Source organism: Schistocerca nitens, chromosome 9, assembly GCF_023898315.1.
Source record: "Schistocerca nitens isolate TAMUIC-IGC-003100 chromosome 9, iqSchNite1.1, whole genome shotgun sequence".
Lineage (NCBI taxonomy): Eukaryota > Metazoa > Arthropoda > Insecta > Orthoptera > Acrididae > Schistocerca > Schistocerca nitens.
In genome coordinates this window covers 480,806,495-480,830,958 of record NC_064622.1, presented here as the reverse complement: position 1 = coordinate 480,830,958, position 24,464 = coordinate 480,806,495, and the positions used below count along the sequence as shown (strand labels likewise).

The window sequence follows — 24,464 nt, the reverse complement described above, 5'->3', positions numbered from 1 at the left end:
GTTATATCAACTGAGTTTTATTTCTTGCAGTACCTGATTTTTAATCGGCCAGGAAGTTTCGTATCATTGCACATTCCGCTGTAGTGTGATATTCCACTCTGGAAAAAGTTCCCTCAGGTTGTGGCTAAGTTATGTCTTCGCAAAGTGCTTTCTTCCAGTAGTGCTAGCCTTGAAAGTCTTGTGAGAGAACTTCTGCCAATTTTTGAAGATGGCAGACGAGGTAATGGCGGAGGTAAAGCTGTAAGTACGGTTCCTAAGTCGTTCTCGAGTAGCTCATTTGCTCCAGCGCTCGCCAGCGGAAGGTAATGGTCCTGTGTTATGAGTTCCAGTCCGACATACAGCTTTAATTCGCGAGGAAGCTTAGTATTTAAGACCTATTTACGCCTACCGTGTTACAAATTTAGGAAAAATGTCGTTGTAACAAGGCTGTAACGATTTCCTACAGGACTGTGGCCATCTGCAGCCTTACGGCATATGGTGCGAAAACATTACGGTGCGTTGTGAAGAGTACCCTCAGTACTTCTGACAAGTAGTACTTACCTATAGTCTGCAGGTCACCAGTGACTGGTAGAAACCTGTTACAGCATTGAGAAAGGCTCAAATTACCCTGTCGTAAAAAATATACAGGTTGGGCCGCAGAATAGTTCATGCCCTTTAAGACTGTCATCATCAGCAGCCAGGACGGATGTCGGAATGCGATATGTCTATCTTAGTGTGCACGAAAGATTTTCGGAACAGATTTAGTTTGCGCACCTTGTATAAAAGAAAACAACAAAGTCAGTGACGTAATCTACAAAAAAAAAATGGTATTCTCTCCTGGCGTATTCGTCTCTAATGTAACGGACATTAATGGGGAAACCAGAACGATTGAAATACGATTTATAGTCGCGAAGTCCCCCCTCCATGAACCATGGACCTTGCCGTTGGTGGGGAGGCTTGCGTACCTCAGCGATACAGATAGCCGTACCGTAGGTGCAACCACAACGGAGGGGTATCTGTTGAGAGGCCAGACAAACGTGTGGTTCCTGAATAGGGGCAGCAGCCTTTTCAGTAGTTGCAAGGGCAACAGTCTGGATGATTGACTGATCTGGCCTTGTAACAATAACCAAAACGGCCTTGCTGTGCTGGTACTGCGAACGGCTGAAAGCAAGGGGAAACTACAGCCGTAATTTTTCCCGAGGGCATGCAGCTTTACTGTATGATTAAATGATGATGGCGTCCTCTTGGGCAAAATATTCCGGAGGTAAAATAGTCCCCCATTCGGATCTCTGGGCGGGGACTACTCAAGAGGATGTCGTTATCAGGAGAAAGAAAACTGGCGTTCTACGGATCGGAGCGTGGAATGTCAGATCCCTTAATCGGGCAGGTAGGTTAGAAAATTTAAAAACGGAAATGGATCGGTTGAAGTTAGATATAGTGGGAATTAGTGAAGTTCGGTGGCAGGAGGAACAAGACTTCTGGTCAGGTGACTACAGGGTTATAAACACAAAATCAAATAGGGGCAATGCAGGAGTAGGTTTAATAGTGAATAGGAAAATAGGAATGCGGGTAAGCTACTACAAACAGCATAGTGAACGCATTATTGTGGCCAAGATAGATACGAAGCCCACGCCTACTACAGTATTACAAATTTATATGCCAACTAGCTCTGCAGATGACGAAGAAATTGAAGAAATGTATGATGAAATAAAAAAAAATTATTCAGATTGTGAAGGGAGACGAAAATTTAATAGTCATGGGTGACTGGAATTCGAGTGTAGGAAAAGGGTGAGAAGGAAACATAGTAGGTGAATATGGATTGGGGCTAAGAAATGAAAGAGGAAGCCGGCTGGTAGAATTTTGCACAGAGCACAACATAATCATAGCTAACACCTGGTTTAAGAATCATGAAAGAAGGTTGTATACCTGGAAGAACCCTGGAGATACTAAAAGGTATCAGATAGATTATATAATGGTAAGACAGAGATTTAGGAACCAGGTTTTAAATAGTAAGACATTTCCAGGGACAGATGTGGACTCTGACCACAATTTATTGGTTATGACCTGTAGATTAAAACTGAAAAACTGCAAAAAGGTGGTAATTTAAGGAGATGGGACCTGGATAAACTGAAAGAACCAGAGGTTGTAGAGAGTTTCAGGGAGAGCATAAGGGAACAATTGACAGGAGTGGGGGAAGAACTACAGTAGAAGAAGAATGGGTAGCTTTGAGGGATGAAGTAGCGAAGGCAGCAGAGGATGAAATAGGTAAAAAGACGAGGGCTAGTAGAAATCCTTGGGTAACAGAAGAAATATTGAATTTAATTGATGAAAGGAGAAAATATGAAAATGCAGTGAATAAAGCAGGCAAAAAGGAATACAAACGTCTCAAAAATGAGATCGACAGGAAGTGCAAAATGGCTAAGCAGGGATAGCTAGAAGACAAATGTAAGGATGTAGAGGCCTATCTCTCTAGGGGTAAGATAGATACTGCCTACAGGCAAATTAAAGAGACCTTTGGAGATAAGAGAACGACTTGTATGAATATCAAGAGCTCAGATGGAAACCCGGTTCTAAGCAAAGAAGGGAAAGCAGAAAGGTGGAAGGGGTATATAGAAGGTCTATACAAGGGTGATGTACTTGAGGACAATTTTATGAAAATGGAAGAGGATGTAGATAAAGATGAAATGGGAGATACGATACTGCGTGAAGAGTTTGACAGAGCACTGAAAGACCTGAGTGGAAACAAGGCCCCCGGAGTAGACAACATTCCATTGGAACTACTGACGGCCTTGGGAGAGCCAGTCCTGACAAAACTCTACCATCTGGTGAGCAAGATGTATGAAACAGGCGAAATACCCTCAGACTTCAAGAAGATTATAATAATTCCAATCCCAAAGAAAGCAGGTGTTGACAGATGTGAAAATTACCGAACTATCAGTTTAATAAGTCACAGCTGCAAAATACTAACCCGAATTCTTTGCAGACGAATGGAAAAACTAGTAGAAGCCAACCTCAGGGAAGATCAGTTTGGATTCCGTAGAAACATTGGAACACGTGAGGGAATACTGACCTTACGACTTATCTTAGAAGAAAGATTAAGGAAAGGCAAACCTACGTTTGTAGCATTTGTAGACTTAGAGAAAGCTTTTGACAATGTTGACTGGAATACTCTCTTTCAAATTCTAAAGGTGGCAGGGGTAAAATACAGGGAGCGAAAGGCTATTTACAATTTGTACAGAAACCAGATGGCAGTTGTAAGAGTCGAGGGACATGAAAGGGAAGCAGTGGTTGGGAAGGGAGTAAGATAGGTTTGTAGCCTCTCCCCGACGTTGTTCAATCTGTATATTGAGCAAGCAGTAAAGGAAACAAAAGAAAAATTCGGAGTAGGTATTATTCATGGAGAAGAAATAAAAACTTTGATGTTCGCCGATGACATTGTAATTCTGTCAGAGACAGCAAAGGACTTGGAAGAGCAGTTGAACGGAATGGTCTTGAGAGGAGGATATAAGATGAACATCAACAAAAGCAAAACGAGGATAATGGAATATAGTCTCATTACGTCGGGTGATGCTGAGGGAATTACATTAGGAAATGAGACACTTAAAGTAGTAAATGAGTTTTGCTATTTGGGGAGCAAAATAACTGATGATGGTCGAAGTAGATAGGATATAAAATGTAGACTGGCAATGGCAAGGAAAGCGTTTCTGAAGAAGAGAAATTTGTTAACATCGAGTATAGATTTAAGTGTCAGGAAGTAATTTCTGAAAGTATTTGTATGGAGTGTAGCCATGTATGGAAGTGAAACATGGACGATAAATAGTTTGGACAAGAAGAGAATAGAAGCTTTCGAAATGTGGTGCTACAGAAAAATGCTGAAGATTAGATGGGTAGATCACATAACTAATGAGGAAGTATTGTTGAATAGGATCGGGGAGAAGAGAAGTTTGTGGCACAACTTGACTAGAAGAAGGGATCGTTTGGTAGGACGTGTTCTGAGGCATCAAGGGATCACCAAATTAGTATTGGAAGGCAGCGTGGAGGGTAAAAGTCGTAGAGGGAGACCAAGAGATGAATACACTAAGCAGATTCAGAAGGATGTAGGTTGCAGTAGGTAATGGGAGATGAAGAAGCTTGCACAGGATAGAGTAGCATGGAGAGCTGCATCAAACCAGTCTCAGGACTGAAGACCACAACAACAGTCGCGAAGTAATTATTGTAGATCAGTAGTAATGTTGAATCTGTGTGGAGGTGCAATAACTATGTCCGGTAAAGTCGCATGTAACACGTCGGAGAGAAAATTTTTAAATTATGAACGGGACCGTATGTGAGGCAGAAAATTGTGTACGAGACAAGCAGCTGACCGACGTTCGCGACAGTTAGCCCCGGCTGAATATTGAATAGTCCCTTGACGATGGTGGTTTATGTTACAGCTGCGGGAAGTGGAAGCAGCAGGAATGCGACGTACAAACATCCGTGAAATAGGCTGTGGTCTGCAGACTGTGGTGTAATTTAAGTAACGGTCTCGTGTTTAGAGTGGTTGGCTCAAATGGCTCTGAGCACTATGGGACTTAACTTCTGAGGTCATCAGTCCCCTAGACTTAGAACTACTTACACCTAAGGACATCACATACATCCATGCCCGAGGCAGGATTCGAACCTGCGACCGTACCGGTCGCGCGGTTGTAGACTGTAGCGCCTAGAACCGCTCGGCCATCCCGGCCGGCCTTTAGAGTGGTCGCACACAGGAAAACAATTGCTCCTTCTACCGATAACGCTTTTCGTGGTGGTACAGGCAAACATTAGGTGTCAGAATGATACAGGTGGTATACATTTCCATCTGCACATTATACTGTACTGACGACCTGTGTGGGAAGACAAGCATCGATTATCCAGTTCATTGCAACAAATTGAAATCTAAGTGTTTTAAGGCTATTGTTCAAATTGTACAAGGAATGTACTTACAACGCTGCCAGAAAGTCTCTCTAGATCTGAAATAAATACTTGTAACTGTGTGAGATGCTTTGATATTTATGATTTGTACTTCCCATCGTTATCTGTGATGTGGCAACACCGTTCCTCACGTGAATTGCAAATTGATTGCAGCGGAACTGCCACATTATTGTCCAGGGAGGAGAATAATGTCTGTGCGTAGACCAATGCATTGTCTGCCTTTCTGTATTCAGTGAAGCACAATGGCAGGTACCGCCGACGTCGCCTTCGTGGAGCGCTTAGTGACAAAAGTTAGGCTCTGTGAAAGGAAGCGCAGCAACAAAACTATGACACAGACGACAGATATGTTTCGTGAAACATTTGGTGGAAAGGGACTGGAGTTTAACGTCCCGACGACAACGAGGTCATTAGAGACGGAGCACAGGCTCGGATTAGGGAAGGATGGGGTAGGAAATCAGCTGTGCACTTTCAAAGGAACCACCCCCGCATTAGCCTGAAGCGAGTCGGGGAAATCACGGGAAGCCTAAACCAGGATCGTCGGACGCGTGTTTGAACCGTGTTCCTCCCAAATGCGAGTCCGGTGTGCTAAACAACGCCGCCACCTCGCTTGGTAAACATTTGGTAAGGAGCCACCAAGACGTCTGGCTTTAAGAACAGAGCTTTTCGCATGGGATGCCTTTTGGATGCCCCATGTCTGGTCGTCCACTAACCAGAGGAGGAACATGCGCCAAAGTTAGGGCGTCAGTGATGCAGTCACTCTCCAACTCGATCAGAGATCTTGCTGCAGAACGTGAAATTAAAATGATGGCAATGCAACACCACTCGGAAATTGGATTAGGCATGTAAGTATTTCAGCTAGTTATCGGCAGGCGACGTCTATTGTTGTTGTGGTCTTCAGTCCTGAGACTGGTTTGATGCAGCTCTCCATGCTACTCTATCCTGTGCAAGCTTCTTCATCTCCCAGTACCTACTGCAACCTACATCCTTCTGAATCTGCTTAGTGTATTCATCTCTTGGTCTCCCTCTACGATTTTTATCCTCCACGCTGCCCTCCAATACTAAATTTGTGATCCCTTGATGCCTCAAAACATGTCCTACCAACCGTTCCCTTCTTATAGTCAAGTTGTGTCACAAACTTCTCTTCTCCCCAAACCTATTCAATACCTACTCATTAGTTACGTGATCTAAACCACCTTATCTTCAACATTCTTCTGTAGCACCACATTTCGAAAGTTACTACTGTCTTCTTCTTCAAACTAGTTATCGTCCATGTTTCACTTCCATACATGGCTACACTCCATACAAATACTTTCAGAAACGACTTCCTGACACTTTATAACACTACAACAGCGTATTTACGTAGCTTATACTATGAAGTACCAAGTTTGGTTTATTACGTAGTATGCCCCCAACAGAACAAAATAGTCCTGTCACGGAAAAGCCACGTATAACACTACCCGTCTGCTACTATTGTACCATAACCTTAAAGCTGGAAACAGGTTTTGAAATAAAACTATTTTGTTATAGCAATTATGGTATAAAGCAACAGAGCAGTGTTACCCTCTGGGAGGATTTTTGTTAAGTTGACCGTGTTGTACCTAACGGAAATGGCTTACCGGAAATGAAAGTTAGAATTACGTAAATATTTGAACAGTACCAAACAAAATTTTGCCTATCTGCACTGTTCAACGGATAAAGAAAACGGCCGCCAGCCTAACTAGGCAAGAGAATGATTAACATTCTCGTTTAAGAAAGTAGGTATAAGTAACTATAACGGACAAACACAACATAGACTTGGCCACACGCGAGTGCAATGAACTCTGATACACATATGTTTTAAGATTGAAGCTAACAACTGACGCAGCACAAAAAAACTATTTGCACAGTTATAACACGTACAGAAAAACACTATCACTTTCAGGGCTTACACAAACTGAGGGGTCTTTATACTGTTAATATGCACACAAGAGAGACAAACACTTAGTAATCATGAGTATATAATTTCCTACTGTGCAATTTTCCACTTTTACTACCATGAGACATAAAATTAATATTAATGTAAAATACTGACTCACTTTCTACGATTAACAGCAGGTAGTAATGTGATCATTTACTAAGCAAAACGTTATAAGCCTCAGTCTTGAGAAATTTTAATTTGAAGTTGGCAACAAAACATTAATAAGCATTTTTACTAAGAATGTTATTTTCAGCAAGCATCATTAACTCTAACTCACTTTCTTGCCACATTAACTTTAACTTTACTATGTTCAAGAGGCATTAATTAGAAAACTGGATTTTTAACGTGCTTTCAGTAAGGACACTCGGTAATCACTTTAGTTCAAACGGAGAGGACCCTGAGAGGTGTTATGATGAAAAGTCAAGGTAGGTACATAAATTCAGATATAAATTACCTTATATTTCAGCACAATAACACATCCATTAAGCTGATCCTTCACTGTACATCATTATAGTGTTATGTTGCAATGATTGCGCAATGTGGTGGCAACTGCATGTTGGTAGGTGAAATTGCAGGCAGAATTGCTGGACTCTGTCATTTCTTGGTGGCGATGATAGGTACAAATTCCAGAATAGCCCAGCTATTTATCCATCCATCCGAGGCATTGGAAAATAACAGAAAAGCCTCTCTCGAAACCAGCACTATGCAACTTTTACACGGCAGTGCACGGACTCGTAGCTCATCTCTGACTGCTTGCTCGTCCCTGACTGACTATCAGTTCCACCTTTTCCACCTATGCCAACCACATTTTGCGCGCGTTGCGCTGTTCCGTTCCCGAGGGGAACCCCTACACCTTTTACATTTAGAATAACTAAGAGCCCTAAGTGAGGATCAGCAGTTTACATAACAGCAAACAAATACATTAAATAAGACAGAACCTTTGCACATATTAACATGTCTACAAAAATTATTCACACAAAATTACAATCATATACAGTAAGTTTTGTTCCCTCCAAATGGGACAAAGAATTTTAAATTACAGATACACTACTTTGCATAGAATCAAATCACGACATCAAAGGCTTGACAAAGAAAGGATTACACAATTTTATGTTATCGATTCAAACACATTTACAGACGATCAACAATGTAACATTAAATAAAGCAAAAATATATGAGTAGAGCATTAGAGCTATGGTGTTACAACTTCAATCTATACTCGATGTTAACAAATTTCTCTTCTTCAGAAACGATTTCCTTGCCATTGACAGTCTACATTTCATATCCTATCTACTTCGACCATCATCAGTTATTTTACTCCCTAAATAGCAAAACTCCTTTACTACTTTAAGTGTCTCGTTTCCTAATCTAATCCCCTCAGCATCACCCGATTTAATTTGACTACATTCCATTATCCTCGTTTTGCTTTTGTTGATGTTCATCTTATATCCTCCTTTCAAGACACTGTCCATTTCGTTCAACTGCTCTTCCAAGTCCTTTGCTGTCTCTGACAGAATTACAATGTCATCGGCAAACCTCAAAGTTTTAATTCTTCTCCATGGATTTTAATACCAACTCCGAATTTTTCTTTTGTTTCCTTTACTGCTTGCTCAATATACATATTGAATAACAACGGGGAGAGGCCACAACCCTGTCTCACTCCTTTCCCAACCACTGCTTCCCTTTCATGCCCACTCGACTCTTATAACTGCCATCTGGTTTCTGTACAAATTGTAAATAGCCTTTCGCTCCCTGTATTTTACCCCTGCCACATTCAGAATTTGAAAGAGAGTATTCCAGTTAACGTTGTCAAAAGCTTTCTCTAAGTCTACAAATGCTAGAAACGTAGGTTTGCCTTTTCTTAATCTTTCTTCTAAGATAAGTCGCAAGGTTAATATTGCCTCACGTGTTCCAACATTTCTACGGAATCCAAACTGATCTTCCCCGAGGTTCGCTTCTACCAGTTTTTCCATTCGTCTGTAAAGAATTCGCCTTAGTATTTTGCAGCTGTGACTTATTAAACTGATAGTTCGGTAATTTTCACATCCGTCTGCACCTGCTTTCTTTGGGATTGGAATTATTATATTCTTCTTGAAGTCTAAGGGTATTTTGCCTGTCTCATACATCTTGCTCACCAGATGGTAGAGTTTTGTCACGACTGGCTCTCCCAAGGGCATCAGTAGTTCTAATGGAATGTTGTCTACTCCCGGGGCCTTGTTTCGACTCAGGTCTTTCAGTGCTCTGTCAAACTCTTCACGTAGTATCTTATCTCCCATTTCGTCTTCATCTACATCCTCTTCCATTTCCATAATATTGTCATCAAGTACATCGTCCTTGTATATATACTCCTTCCACCTTTCTGCTTTCCCTTCTTTGCTCTTGATATGCATACAAGTGGTTCTCTTCTCTCCAAAGATCTCTTTAATTTTCCTGTAGGCAGTATCTACCTTACCCCTAGTGAGACAAGCCTCTACATCCTTATATCTGTCCTCTACCCATCCCTGCTTAGCCATTTTGCACTTCCTGTCGATCTCATTTCTGAGACGTTTGTATTCCTTTTTGCCTGCTTCATTCACTGCATTTTTATATTTTCTCCTTTCATCAATTAAATTCAATATTTCTTCTGTTACCCAAGGATTTCTATTAGCCCTCGTCTTTTTACCTACTTGATCGTCTGCTGCCTTCACTACTTCATCCCTCAGAGCTACCCATTCTTCTTCTACTGTATTTGTTTCCCCCATTCCTGTCAATTGTTCTCTTATGCTCTCCCTGAAACTCTGTACAACCTCTGGTTCTTTCAGTTTATCCAGGTCCCATCTCCTTAAATTCCCACCTTTTTGCAGTTTCTTCAGTTTCAATCTGCAGTTCATAACCAATAGATTGTGGTCAGAATCCACATCTGCCCCTGGAAATGTCTTACAATTTAAAACCTGGTTCCTAAATCTTTGTCTTACCATTATATAATCTATCTGATACCTTTTAGTATCTCCAGGATTCTTCCAGGTATACAACTTTCTTTTATGATTCTTGAACCAAGTGTTAGCTATGATTAAGTTATGCTCTGTGCAAAATTCTACAAGTCGGCTTCCTCTTTCATTTCTTCCCCCCAATCCATATTCACCTACAGTGTTTCCTTCTCTCCCTTTTCCTACTGATGAATTCCAGTCACTCATGACTATTAAATTTTCGTCTCCCTTCACTACCTGAATAATTTCTTTTATCTCGTCATACATTTCATGAATTTCTTCATCATCTGCAGAGCTAGTTGGCATATAAACTTGTACTACTGTAGTAGGCATGGGCTTTGTGTCTATCTTGGCCACAATAATGCGTTCACTATGCTGTTTGTAGTAGCTAACCCGCACTCCTATTTTTTTATTCACTATTAAACCTACTCCTGCATTACCCCTATTTGATTTTGTATTTATAACCCTGTAATCACCTGGCCAAAAGCCTTGTTCCTCCTGCCACCGAACTTAATTCCCACTATATCTAACTTTAACCTATCCATTTCCGTTTTTAAATTTTTTAACCCACCTGCCCGATTAGGGGATCTGACATTCCACGCTCCGATCCGTAGAACGCCAGTTTTCTTTCTCCTGATAACGACGTCCTCTTGAGTAGTCCCCGCCCGGAGATCCGAATGGGCGACGTCTAGGATGATGTTTAATGCCGTTCTCACCATTCCTGCTTGAAGTGCATTCTTTTCCCTATTAACTATGCTCATTCGCGGAATTCGAGGAATAAGTACATGTCATATGCGCAAACGAAACTTCACATTTTTATGAAGAAACTGAGAACAATCCACCACAAGTCACACTTTGGTCGAGTATGACTAAAGAACACATCTTTGATACGTACAGAGGTCTTAGGCGAATAACTTATTAAAGTTACAATAAAATAATTGCATATGCAATAGGATTTTTGGCGACTCTGCGTGTAATCGAATTTGTAAATTGCATATAAATACCGATTAAGCCACCACCCTGTGACAGAGGTTTCACAAATAGTTTCCAAAGGCTAGAGAACAATTTTATAGAGATTATACGGGGTTGAGCCAAATACATTATGACCGCTGGCCACTGCGAAGTTCACTGCGGGCACGTGCTGTAGTGAGGAAATAATGCAGGCGGAAGCGAAACGAATGGGTGGTCGTTATGATGCAGATACGGAGCCGCAAATGCGGAAATCCACTGATATAAGCGGTTTTCAGCAAAGACACATTGTTGTGGCGCTGTGGCTTGGAAACGCGAATCTCTGAAACGGCGCAGCTGGTCGGTTGTTTGCGTATTGTTGTCGTAAGTACCTCTCGAAAGTGGCTGAAGGATGGTGAAATAATGAGTAGGCCGTACAGTACTGGATGGCCACGTCTCATGAGCAAATGTAGAGGTCGGAGGATTGCCCGCTGTGTAGTCCAGGACAGGCAGCGATCAGTGGCAGATCTGGCGACAGAGTACAGCGCTGGCGCAGGCACGAGTGTTTCGGAGCTCACCGTTCGAACGCCATTGTTGAACGTGGAGCGCCACATCATACGATCCCTGCATGTTGATCCAACGACCTCGCCAGTTATGATTGCAGACGGCACTGCGTCACTGAGTTTTCATCTTGGATCTATAGAATGAATCGCATTTCTTGTTTCACCAAACCGATGGTTGGTCCTTACACGCCGTCATTCAGGCGAATGGGTGCACGGAATACGCACCGCTCCGCACATGCAGACCGGTGAGAGCAGAATGATGCTGTGGGTAACATCCTTGGGATGTGTGTTGGTAATCGAAGGCATAATAACAGCAGTTATCTACGTTAGCATTATTATGAACTATCTGTATCGCTTCAAGCTTGAAATCTCCTTACTACGGCGACGACATGTTTCAGCAGGATAACTGTCACAGTTGCAAGGTGAGAATGGTAGTACAATTTTGAGGAGTTCTGTAGTAAACCAATACCCGTGGCCTAGGGCAGCCGGCACAGTAGCTCAGCGTGTTCGGTCAGAGAGCCGATTGGCCTCTGTAATAAAAAAAAAAACTGAGTGGAAGGATCAACCACCGAACTTGAACAGGATGTCTTGCGGCGTGCGCATCAACCAAACACAACGATCAATAACGAACAAAATGAAAAAAAAAGAAAAAAGGGGGGGGGGGGTAGCGTCTTTGATTCAGAATCAAAACGTATTCGGTATCGTGTTCCAATCCCGCCGGTGCTTAAATTTTGATTAATGATCAGCATTGGCGGCCGAAAATTTCCGGCATAAGTACTCACCCCTCATTCTGACAACAGCCTTGTCAAAGAGGGCGGAAGAGCGGGCAGAGGTTCAGTGCACTCTCTTGTGCTTGGGTTGGAAACTGCCCCTGAAGGGGGAAGAATCAGCAATGATCAACGGCATGAGGATGCAGAAGGCAATGGGAACACTGCATTAAAGGCACGTAACGTGTATCCACAGGACATGTGGCCTGTCATTCAAGAAGTGTCATAATCATTTCTCAATTGGCAAAAGATTCCGGAACAGTCCCTCATTCGGATCTCCAGGAGGAAACTGCCAAGAGGGAGGTTACCACGTGAGAAAGATTGAATAATCAATGGAAGGATAATGTTCTACGAGTCGGGGCGTGGAATGTCAGAAGCTTGAACGTGGTGGGGCAACTGAAAAAGGGAAATGCAACGGCTCAATCTTGATATAGTAAGGGTCTGTGAAGTGAAGTGGAAAGAAGACAATGATTTCTGGTCAGATGGTGTAGGGTAATATCAACTATAGCAGAAAATGATATAACGGGAGAAGGATTCGTTATGAATACGAAGGTAGGGCAGAGAGTATGTTACTATGAACAGTTCGCCGACAGCGTTGTTCTTATCAAAATCGACAGCAAACCAACGCCGCCGACAACGACAGTTCAGGTATTCATGCCGAGGTCGCAAGCTGAAGATGAAAAGAAAGAGAAAATGCATGAGGATATTGAATCGGTAATACAGTATGTAAAGGGATACGAAAATCTAATTGTCATGGGGGACTGGAATGCATTTGCAGGGGAAGGAGTAGAAGAAAAGGTTATAGGAGAATATGGGCTTGGGAAAAGGAATGAGAGAGTTGAAAGACTAACTGAGTTCTGGAAGAAGTTTCAGCTAGTAATAGCGGATACTCTCGTCAAGAATTACAAGAGGAGGAGGTATACTTGGAAAAGGACGGGTGATACGGGAAGATTTCAGTTAGATTACATCATGGTCAGACAGAGAGTCAGAAATCAGATATTGGATTCTAAGGCGTGCCCAGGAGCAGACATAGACTCAGATCACAGTATAGTAGTGATGAAGAGTAGGCTGAAGTTTAAGACATTAGTCAGCAAGAATCAATAGGCAAAGAAATGGGTACGGAAGTAGTAAGGAATGACGACATACGATTGAAGTTCTCTAGAGCTGTAGATAGAGCAGTAATGAGTTTCTCAGTCGGCAGTACAGTTGAAGAGGAATGGACACCTCTAAAAAGGGCCATCACACAAGTTGGGAAGGAAAACGTAGGAACAAAGAAGGTAACTGCAAAGAAACCATGCGGAACAGAAGAAATACTTCAACTGAGCGATTGACGGAGGAAGTACAAAAATGTTTCAGGAAACTCAGGAATAAAGAAATATAAGTCGCTGAGGACTGAAATAAATAGGAAGTGCAGGGAAGCTAAGACGAAACGGCTCCAGAAAAAATATGAAGACACAGGAAAAGAAATTACTGTCGGAAGGACAGGCTTAGCGTACAGGAGCGTCAAAACAACCTTCTGTGACATTAAAAGCAAGGGTGATAACATTAAGAGTGCTACGGGAATTCCGCTATTAAATGCAGAGGAGAGAGCGGATAGGTGGAAAGAATACACTGAAAGCCTGTATGAGGGAGAAGATTTGTCTGATATGATAGAAGAAGAGACAGGAGTCGATTTAAAAGAGATAGCGGATCAAGTATTAGAATCAGATTTTAAAAGAGCTTTGGAGGTGGTTCAAGAATCATAAAAGAAAGTTGTACACCTGGAAGAATCCTGGAGATACTAAAAGGTATCAGATAGATTATATAATGGTAAGACAAAGATTTAGGAACCAGGTTTTAAATTGTAAGACATTTCCAGGGGCAGATGTGGATTCTGACCACAATCTATTGGTTATGAACTGCAGATTGAAACTGAAGAAACTGCAAAAAGTTGGGAATTTAAGGAGTTGGGACCTGGATAAACTGAAAAAACCAGAGGTTGTACAGAGTTTCAGGGAGAGCATAAGGGAACAATTGACAGGAATGGCGGAAACAAATACAGTAGAAGAAGAATGGGTAGCTCTGAGGGATGAAGTAGAGAAGGCAGCAGACGATCAAGTAGGTAAAAAGACGAGGGCTAATAGAAATCCTTGGGTAACAGAAGAAATATTGAATTTAATTAATGAAACGAGAAAATATAAAAATGCAGTGAATGAAGCAGGCAAAAAGGAATACAAACGTCTCAGAAATGAGATCGACAGGAAGTGCAAAATGGCTAAGCAGGGATGGCTAGAGGACAAATGTAAGGATGTAGAGGCTTGTCTCACTAGGGGTAAGATAGATACTGCCTACAGGCAAATTAAAGAGACCTTTGGAGAGAAGAGAACCACTTGTATGAATATCAAGAACTCAGATGGAAACCCAGTTCTAAGCAAAGAAGGGAAGGCAGAAAGGTTGAAGGAGTATATAGAGGGTTTATACAAGGGCGATGTGCTTGAGGACAATATTATGGAAATGGAAGAGGATGTAGATGAAGATTAAATGGGAGATAAGATACTGCGTGAAGAGTTTGACAGAGCACTGAAAGACCTGAGTCGAAACAAGGCCCCGGCAATAGACAACATTCCATTAGAACTACTGATGGCCTTCGGAGAGCCAGTCATGACAAAACTCTACCATCTGCTGAGCAAGATGTATGAGACAGGCGAAATACCCTCAGACCTCAAGAAGAATATAATAATTCCAATCCAAAAGAAAGCAGGTGCAGACGGATGTGAAAATTACCGAACTATCAGTTTAATAAGTCACAGCTGCAAAATACTAACGCGAATTCTTTACAGACGATTGGAAAAACTGGTAGAAGCGAACCTCGGGGAAGATCAGTTTGGATTCCGCAGAAATGTTGGAACACGTGAGGCAATACTAACCTTACGACGTATCTCAGAAGAAAGGTTAAGGAAAGGCAAACCTACGTTTCTAGCATTTGTAGACTTAGAGAAAGCTTTTGACAATGTTAACTGGAATACTCTCTTTCAAATTCTGAAGGTGGAAGGGGAAAAATACAGGGAGCGAAAGGGTATTTACAATTTGTACAGAAACCAGATGGCAGTTATAAGAGTCGAGGGGCATGAAAGGGAAGCAGTGGTTGGGAAAGGAGTGAGAGAGGGTTGTAGCCTCTCCCCGATGTTATTCAATCTGTATATTGAGCAAGCAGTAAAGGAAGCAAAAGAAAAATTCGGAGTAGGTATTAAAATTCATGGAGGAGAAGTAAAAACTTTGAGGTTCGCCGATGACATTGTAATTCTGTCAGAGACAGCAAAGGACTTGGAAGAACAGTTGAACGGAATGGACAGTGTCTTGAAAGGAGGATATAAGATGAACATCAACAAAAGCAAAACGAGGATAATGGAATGTAGTCAAATTAAATCGGGTGATGCTGAGGGGATTAGATTAGGAAACGAGACACTTAAAGTAGTAAAGGTGTTTTGCTATTTAGGGAGTAAAATAACTGATGATGGTCGAAGTAGAGAGGATATAAAATGTAGACTGGCAATGACAAGGAAATCGTTTCTGAAGAAGAGAAATTTGTTAACGTCGAGTATAGACTTAAGTGTCAGGAAGTCGTTTCTGAAAGTATTTGTATGGAGTGTAGCCACGTATGGAAGTAAAACATGGACGATAACTAGTTTGGACAAGAAGAGAATAGAAGCATTCGAAATGTGGTGCTGCAGAAGAATGCTGAAGATTAGATGGGTAGATCACATAACTAATGAGGAGGTGTTTAATAGGATTGGGGAGAAGAGAAGTTTGTGGCACAACTTCACTAGAAGAAGGGATAGGTTGGTAGGACATGTTTTGAGGCATCAAGGGATCACAAATTTAGCATTGGAGGGCAGTGTGGAGGGTAAAAATCGTAGAGGGAGACCAAGAGATGAATACACTAAGCAGATTCAGAAGGAAGTAGGCTGCAGAATGGACTGGGAGATGAAGAAGCTTGCACAGGATAGAGTAGCATGGAGAGCTGCATCAAACCAGTCTCAGGACTGAAGACCACAACAACAACAACATTGGAGGACTTAAGACCAAATAAGGTAGAAGTGATAGATAACATTCCATCATAATTTATAAAACCATTGGGGGAAGTGGCAACCAAACGACTATTCACGTTGGTCTGTAGAATGTATGAGTCTGGCGATATACCATATGACTTTCGGAAAAGCATCATCCACACAATTCCGAAGACGATAAGAGCTGACAAATGCGAGAATTACCGCACAATCAGCTAAGTATGGAAAAGAATGACTATCAGTTTGTCGTTAGGAAAGGTAAAGACACCAGAGAGACAATTTTGACCTGTGGTTAATAACTGAAGAAAGACTAAAGAAAAATCAAGACACGTTCATAGGATTTGTCGACCTGGAGAAAGCGTTCCACAATGTAAAATGGTGCAAGATGTTCGAGATTCTGAGAAAAGTAAGGGTAAGCTATGGGGAGAGACGGGTCATGTACAATATGTACAACAGCCAAGAGGGAATAATTAGAGTGGACGACCAAGAACGAAGTGCTCGTATTAAAAAGGGCGTAAGACAAGGATGTATCCTTTAACCCCTACTCTTCAATCTGTACATCGAGGAAGCAATGATGGAAACAAAAGAAAGGTTCAGGAGTGGAATTAAAATTTAAGGTGAAATGATATCAATGATACGATTCGCTGATGACATTGCTCTACTGAGTGAAAGTGAGGAAGAATTATATGATCTGCTGAACGAAATGAACAATCTAACGAGTACAGGGTATGGATTAAGAGTAAATTGTAGAAACACGAAGTAATGAGAAGTAGAAGAAATGAGAACAGCAAGAAACTTAACATCAGGATTGATGGTCACGAAGCAGATGAAGTTAAGGAATTCTGCTACATAGGCAGTAAAATAACCAAAGACGGACGGAGCAAGGAGGACATCAAAAGCAGACTAGAAATGGCAAAAAGGGCATTCCTGGCAAAGGGAAGTCTACTAATATCAAATATCAGACTTAATCTGAGGAAGGAAATTCTGAGAATGTACGTCTGGTGTACGACCTATGGTAGTGAAACATGGACTGTGGGAGAACCGGAACAGAAGATAAACGAAGCATTTGCGATGTGGTGCTACAGACGAATGTTCAAAATTAGGTGGACTGATGGTAAGGAATGAGGAGGTTCTGCGCAGAATCGGAGAGGAAAGACATATGTGGAAAACACTGATAAGGAGAAGGGAAAGGATGATAGGACATCTGTTAAGACATCTGGGGATGACATCCATGGTACTAGAGGGAGCTGTAGAGGTCAAAAACTGTAGATGAAAACAGAGAATGGAATATATCCCGCAAATAATTGAGGACGTAGGCTGCATATGCTACTCTGAGATGAAGAGGTTGGCACAGGAGAGGAATTCGTGGCGGGCCGCATCAAACCAGTTAGAAGTCTGATGAAAAAAAAAATAGTGAACTGACATTGATGTCTTGGCAAATGTGCCTGATCTGTACCCCCTGAAACACATATTGGGTGCCAGATGCTTGCCCGTTAACCACCAATCCGTTAATTGAGGGAATTTCTTGACCTCTGCGTAGACACCTATGCCACATAATTCTGGAATCCTGTCAAAGGACTTGTAGAGTTCATGCTAAGGAGAATCTCTGTTGTACTGTGTTTGAAATGTGCAACTACATGCTATTAAACAGATGGTCATAATGTCTTGGCTTATCGGTGTATAGTGCGAAGTGAATCTAAAATTAAAGTAGTCAACATACGAAATACGTGGTCGAAATAACAAACTTTCTGGTGTCGGTTCGAGCATGCTGAACTGCATCAGGCAATTCTGCATGCTGTTTCCATTAAAATTAGAGCAACTAGCAGTGTTTGTCAGGAAGTAATTAGCAGGGCATGAGCGACCACCGAAGGGTAAGCTCTTCGGATTTGGTCGTAGAAGCGTCCACTTCAGCTTGCAGTTCGGTCGCGGAAGTGTTCGCATTGTCTTGTGGTTTGGTCGAAGAGGTGTCCGGATCGAATCCGAGGATGGTAGCAATGAAGGACGAATCGACTTGACGTTGCATCGCGGTTGAGCTGCCAAATCTTCGAGTTGCCAAAAGATGCAGACGACATCGTCTTTACGGAGGGGCTGTTGTATTTCACTAGAGCATAAATCTCAAGTGGGCAAGTAGTAAATTCACAGATGGGCAAATAACGGTGCTATCCACTTACACCTGAGTTTGGAAATACAACTGTCGAGGTTTCCATAGCAGAGTTTATACAGTGATCAGCCAGAACATTATGACCACCAACCAACTGCCAGTATAAACCTGTCGAAGCCATACTAGCGTCACCTGGCGAGGGAAGACTGCTAGTCAGGCACACGCACCGCAAAGTAGTATCAGTGAGCATGCCAGCCGTGTGACGGCAGATTGTGATGGCTCGGAGGCTCGGCATGAACATTTCGTAAACTGCACGACTTGTCGGGTGTTCGAGGTGTGCTCTGGTGAGTGTCGTCAACAATAGGTGAAATCAAGATGAGTCCACAGTCACAGGTCGCGGTGTTGGGTGGCCATTCCTATTTACACATGTCGGACGTCGTTGACTGGGCAGACTGGTAAAACAGGACAGGCAGCGAACTGTGCCTTTAACGCTGTTCAGAGTACAACTGACAAGGGAACCTCCCCATCGCTCCCCCCTCAGATTTAGTTATAAGTTGGCACAGTGGATAGGCCTTGAAAAACTGAACACAGATCAATCGAGAAAACAGGAAGAAGTTGTGTGGAACTATAAAAAAAATAAGCAGAATATACCAACTGAGTAGTCCATGCGCAACATAAGCAACATTAAGGATATTGTGAGCTTAGGAGCGCCGTGGTCCCGTGGTTAGCGTGAGCAGCTATGGAGGGAGAGGTCCTTGGTTGAAGTCTTCCATCGGGCGAAAATTTTACTTTCTTTATTCTCGCAAAGTTATGATCCGTCCGTTCGTTCATTAACGTCTCTGTTCACTGTAATAAGTTTAGTGTCTGTGTTTTGCCACCGCACCGCGAAACCGTGCGATTAGTAGACGAAATGACGTGCCTCTCCAGTGGGCACCGAAAACATTTGCTCGCAAGGTCATACGTCAACCGATTCCTCCACAGGAACACACGTCTGATATATTGTATACGACACTGGTGACGGCATGTGCGTCACCTGACAGGAATATGTTGTCGACCCATCTAACTTGTACACTTGGCGAATGGGTAAAAAGATTCTTCTACCTTGCAGATTTAGGTTTTCTTGTGGATGTGATAATCACCCCCAAAAAAGTGATGAAAACATAAGACTTTGTCACATGAACTGCAACAAATGACTGCAAAAGTTTCACAGTCGCACAGTTTTCCCTGTGCTCTGTCAAAACATATGTTTCTAACGTTTTCAAATTTTTCCGTGTGTAGACCGTCAACTCCTGCATGTGTCCAAGCAAATCTGAACATGTCCTGGAATTTTGGAGAGCGAAGTTGATTATGTTTGAGTGTCTTAACTTTGATAATAGTCTGAAAATAAAAAAAATTTTCAGACGAGGGGGGCTTGAACCAAAAACCTTTCGTTTCGCAGCTGCTCACGCTAACCACAAGACCACGGCGCTTCAGAGCTTTCAGTTCCCTTGATGCTGCCTATCTTGCGCATGGACTACTCAGTTTGTATATTTTGCTTATTTTTTTCATAGTTCCACACAACTTCTTCCTGTTTTCTCGATTGATCTGTGTCCAGTTTTTCAAGACCTATCCACTGTGCCAACTTGTAATTAAATCTGAGGGGGGTGCGATGGGGAGGTTCCCTTGTGAGTATGAACACACAGTTCACCAAACGCTCCTAATGAGTCTCCACGGCCGATGATCCATGCATGTACCAAAGTTAACACCACGACATCGGCAACTACGGCTGAAATGGGCACGTGACCATCTGCACCGGTCGTTGGTGTAGTGGCGGAGCGTTACATGGCCGGATGTATGCCGATACCGTCCTTCTCAATCGATGGAAGGCCGCGAATCTGTAGTCTTCCAGGGGAACAGCCCTTGACAGAGACAAGCTGGTGTGGGCTACGTTATGCTCTGGGGAACATTCAAGTGGGCATCTATGGATCCAGTGGAGCTCGAGTAACCTACCATGGCTGCCAAGGAGTATTGCACACTGGTAGCAGACCACGTATGCCCCTTCACGATGATCATGTTCCTCGAAGGCAGCGGCATTTTTAAACAAGGTAATGCGCCATATCATAAGGTCAGGAGTGTGGTGGAATGGTTCGGGGAACACAGTGGCGAGTTTCAGTTGATGTACTGACTCCCCTAACTTATCAGTTCTGAGCCCAATCGAATACATCTGAGATGAAATTGAACAAGGCGTGAGAGTTCATCGCCCACCCCTCCCCGGCATTTACGGGAATTAGACTTGTGTGTCCAAATGTTCTCACTGCTTCCACGCCACGACGCTTCGCCGCTGTTACCCGTCACAAGGTGGACATATCTGCGATAAGGTAGGTGGTTGGTTGGTTGGTTTGGGGAAGGAGACCAGACAGCGAGGTCATCGGTCTCATCGGATTAGGGAAGGATGGGGAAGGAAGTCGGCCGTGCCCTTTGAAAGGAACCATCCCGGCATTTGCCTGGAGCGATTTAGGGAAATCACGGAAAACCTAAATCAGGATGGCCGGACGCGGGATTGAACCGTCGTCCTCCCGAATGCGAGTCCAGTGTCTAACCACTGCGCCACCTCGCTCGGTAAGGTAGGTGGTCATAATGTTCTGGTTGATCAGTGGATGTTGTTTAATAGACGTGTTTGTGAATAAATCTGACTGTTTATCTAATCAGTTTTTCTATTTTGTACCCTCACTGTATTAAGTTAGCTGCAGTCAACCAGTGTTCAGGGAGATAATTCTGATAACAGTAAGTAATATGCAAATATATTTTGTTCCACTCAGATAGCGTCAATCACATACAGATTTATCCAAATTTCCTACTTTAAGGTGTATGCCGATAGCTGTAATTTTGCGTTGTGCACTTAACTTTGAGCACAATTGAAATTTAAATGGTAGATATTAAAGAACTGGGCTCCTCCCAGTTAGTTTTGATGGGCTGGAATGTAACCACAGCTGGAGTTTTGCAGTGTAAAGATGTTCTTTGCTATTCTCACATGTAACGAGAGTGGCATCCGTTGCTGACATACTCGCACTGCCTGTCTGTCTGTCCGAAAATGTCCTCGCTCAGCTGTGTTAGTTTTACTGTCTCATCTAGTGTGTGAACAATATATTTTACGTTATTACTACTGAAAATTTAAATATAAGTCTCCCAAGGTTACAGTATCTGTGTAAAGTGTCTGCTATGAGTCACGACGCTACCGTACAGTCGATAAGCCTAGGAATAAGAAATTTCATTATTTAGCATGACAGAGAGGTTGCTGATTCTGTTAAACATTGATATTCTTTGCTCAGGAATGGCATGCCTCTGCAGAAGAGAGACATCTTCAGGCGAATGTGTGTATTCTTTAATACGGGAAGAAAGGCATTTCAAAACAGCAATGAAAGTAGCCAATAAATAAGTCTTAGGCATACAAAGAACGCTAGCAGACGAATTAAATGTGACGAAATGCCTAGGGAAAATTTTGCACAATGCTACGCGGTAGACGAGACAGTATGCTCACAATAAGGGGCACTTCGCTAGTTGACTCTTCAACAAATACCGGAAGGACTGCTGTTGTGGGCATCTCCAGTAAAGACTTGACCAAGTTCAAACAGGCCACCAAAATATCCTTGTTGCCCCAGAATGCTGTCTTCTCACTTGTACAACGGTTTCTTGACACCAGCAAGCCTGCGAATGAAATTCAGTTAATCTGTCAATGTTCCGATTCCCTCATACTAAGTAAATCCCAGAAAGTATCCCTGAGATAACTGTTGACAAAATTGGGTGCTGATTTCTTTGTTTCAATATCATGGTGAGATGGAAAGTTATTTAATATTTCAGAATAACTTCTGTGAAGGATAGTTACAGCTAACTTAGCTCTTGTCCAGAGTAAGATTACTTTTGGAAAAGGGAATGCAGGTATACTTCAACTGCATCATAGCAGTTGATGCCCCGTATCCTTTTAATGTATACTTATTACCACATCCATGTGAAATTTTTATTGTTGTAAGTGCAATTAGTATAATTTGGTTTGTCAAGACGAAAATCGCAACAAATTTATCATCTACAGTTGCGGTGAACAAGCGACTTTGCAAAGACAGACATCCGACATGTGGCCAGACAGGAACATCGCTGCAAGTTTAACTGGCAGGAAGAGTGTAACTGAAATTAGACACAAGTTCCTGAAAACGAGCTCAGTGTATTCAGTGACTGACACGGAGAATTTTGAAAAGTGTATGACACTCCAGTGGCCGTAATAATACAGCAGTTAAATCAGTTAAATGCTGAAAAGAAAGCTTATTTGATTCATTCACGTTCTCTCCCTGGGGCAACTGAACGTCCCTAACAAAGTACTGGCAACTGACTACGACATTGCTTTCACTTTATGTCGTCATACATCAGGACAAGAAAAGTTTATTACACATTAGTAGACAGGAAGACCCACCATTCTACCATTGCAGTACAATCGCTGGAAGCTTTCTTTTTTTTTTTGTCGTCAGTTTCTCCTTGACGCTGTCCGCTACGAATTCCTCTCCTATGCCAACCTCTCTATCTCAGAGTATGATTTGCAACCTACATCCTCACTTATTTGCTGGATGTATTCCAACCTCTCTCTTGCACCTACAGCTTTTACTCTCTACAGCTCCCTCTGGCACCATAGAAGTTATTCCCTCATGTCTTAACAACTGCCCTATCACCCTGTCCCTTCTTCTTGTGAGTGTTTTCCATTTAGTTCTTTCCTCGCCAATTCTGTGGAGAACCATCTCATCCCATATCTTATTTTCAACATCCTTCTGTAGCACCGTTCTGTAGCAAATGCTTCGATTCTTTTCTATTCTGGTTTTACACAGAAGAAATACAGCCTTTAGAGATCTGAGGGTACGCGTGCGGAGCGATTTAATGTGGAACGACCACATGAAGTTAATCGGGGATAAGGCAGAAGCCAGGCTGAAATCCGTTGGAAAAACCCTCAGGAATTGGAGTCCAGCCCCGACTTAGATACGGTATCAGATGGGACTGACAGAGGAAACAGGGAACATACAAAGAAGAGCACCGCGTTTAATTGCAATTTCTCTCAGTAAGCGCGTAAGTATCACGGAAATTCTTACGAAGATCAGTGATCAACAATAAGGAAGAGGCCTTGCCTATCAATGGGCGATTTACTGTTAAAATTTCAACAGCATACATCAACCAATAAATACGTATATCGCTTCCTCCTACGCATAGCTCGCTACAAGACCGTGAAATTAGATTTACAGATATCCTAGTTCATACGGAGACTTACCAACAATCCCCCGTACTCTTAGTGAAAGGAACAGGAAAAGTCTAAAGTGACAATGGAGCACAAAGTGTGGTTCAAATGGCTCTGAGCACTACGGGACTTGACATCTGAGGTCATCAGTCCCCTAGAACTTGGAACTACTTAAACCTAACTAACCTAAGGACATCACACAAATCCATGCCGGAGGCAGGATTAGAACCCACGACCGTAGCTGTCGCGCGGTTCCAGACTGAAGCGCCTAGAACCGCTCGGCCACATCGGCCAGCGCACAAAGTACCCTGCGCCACACACCGTAAGGTGGCTTGCGGAAGACAGATGCACATGTTGTAGATGTCGAATCCGCTGACGACTTTGCTTTTACTACCTGTACCTTTGAAAGTAGTTCGATATTTGGTAACACAACAGCGTTGAGAATAAAGTTATATGATAAGCACATTCTGCAAAACCACGTAACAGACGAGCCCGTCACCACCAACTACGACGTCAACTTTTGCAGCAGCGCGTGACGCAACTATTACGCCATCAGCCCTAGGTGACGTAAGGCGAATGCTTACGCAAGAATTGCAAAACGAGCGTCGTTGTTAAAAAGTAATTTAATTTTCCCCTTAATTTATTGCATCAACTTTCCCTCCTCGCTGATGGTGGACGTTTCGAGTCAGGGCGCTGTTTTAATTGGCGGGCAGAGTCGGCGCAAATGAAGTTCTCTTTGAGACTGTTGACGAGAAAAACTGCCGCGGAATGGAATTCGCCGTGAGGGGATGGGGCGGGGCGAGCGATGGAAGTTTGCACGCTCAGAGTCGCCTGTCGGGTGAAAAGTTCATTAATATAATTAGTTTATCTGCTTTTGGAGCTCCTTGGCTGAGTGGGAGTTAATAACCACGCAAAACAAATTATTTCGCTTAGCTTGTC

At 42.6% G+C, this 24,464-nt stretch overlaps 1 protein-coding gene across 1 annotated transcript in view; it reads right to left on the bottom strand.

Annotated features, from left to right (window-relative positions):
* LOC126204367 (NACHT and WD repeat domain-containing protein 2-like) overlaps nucleotides 1-24,464 on the bottom strand; it is a 1,117,837-nt gene that overhangs the window by 785,928 nt on the left and 307,445 nt on the right. The window lies entirely within an intron of this gene.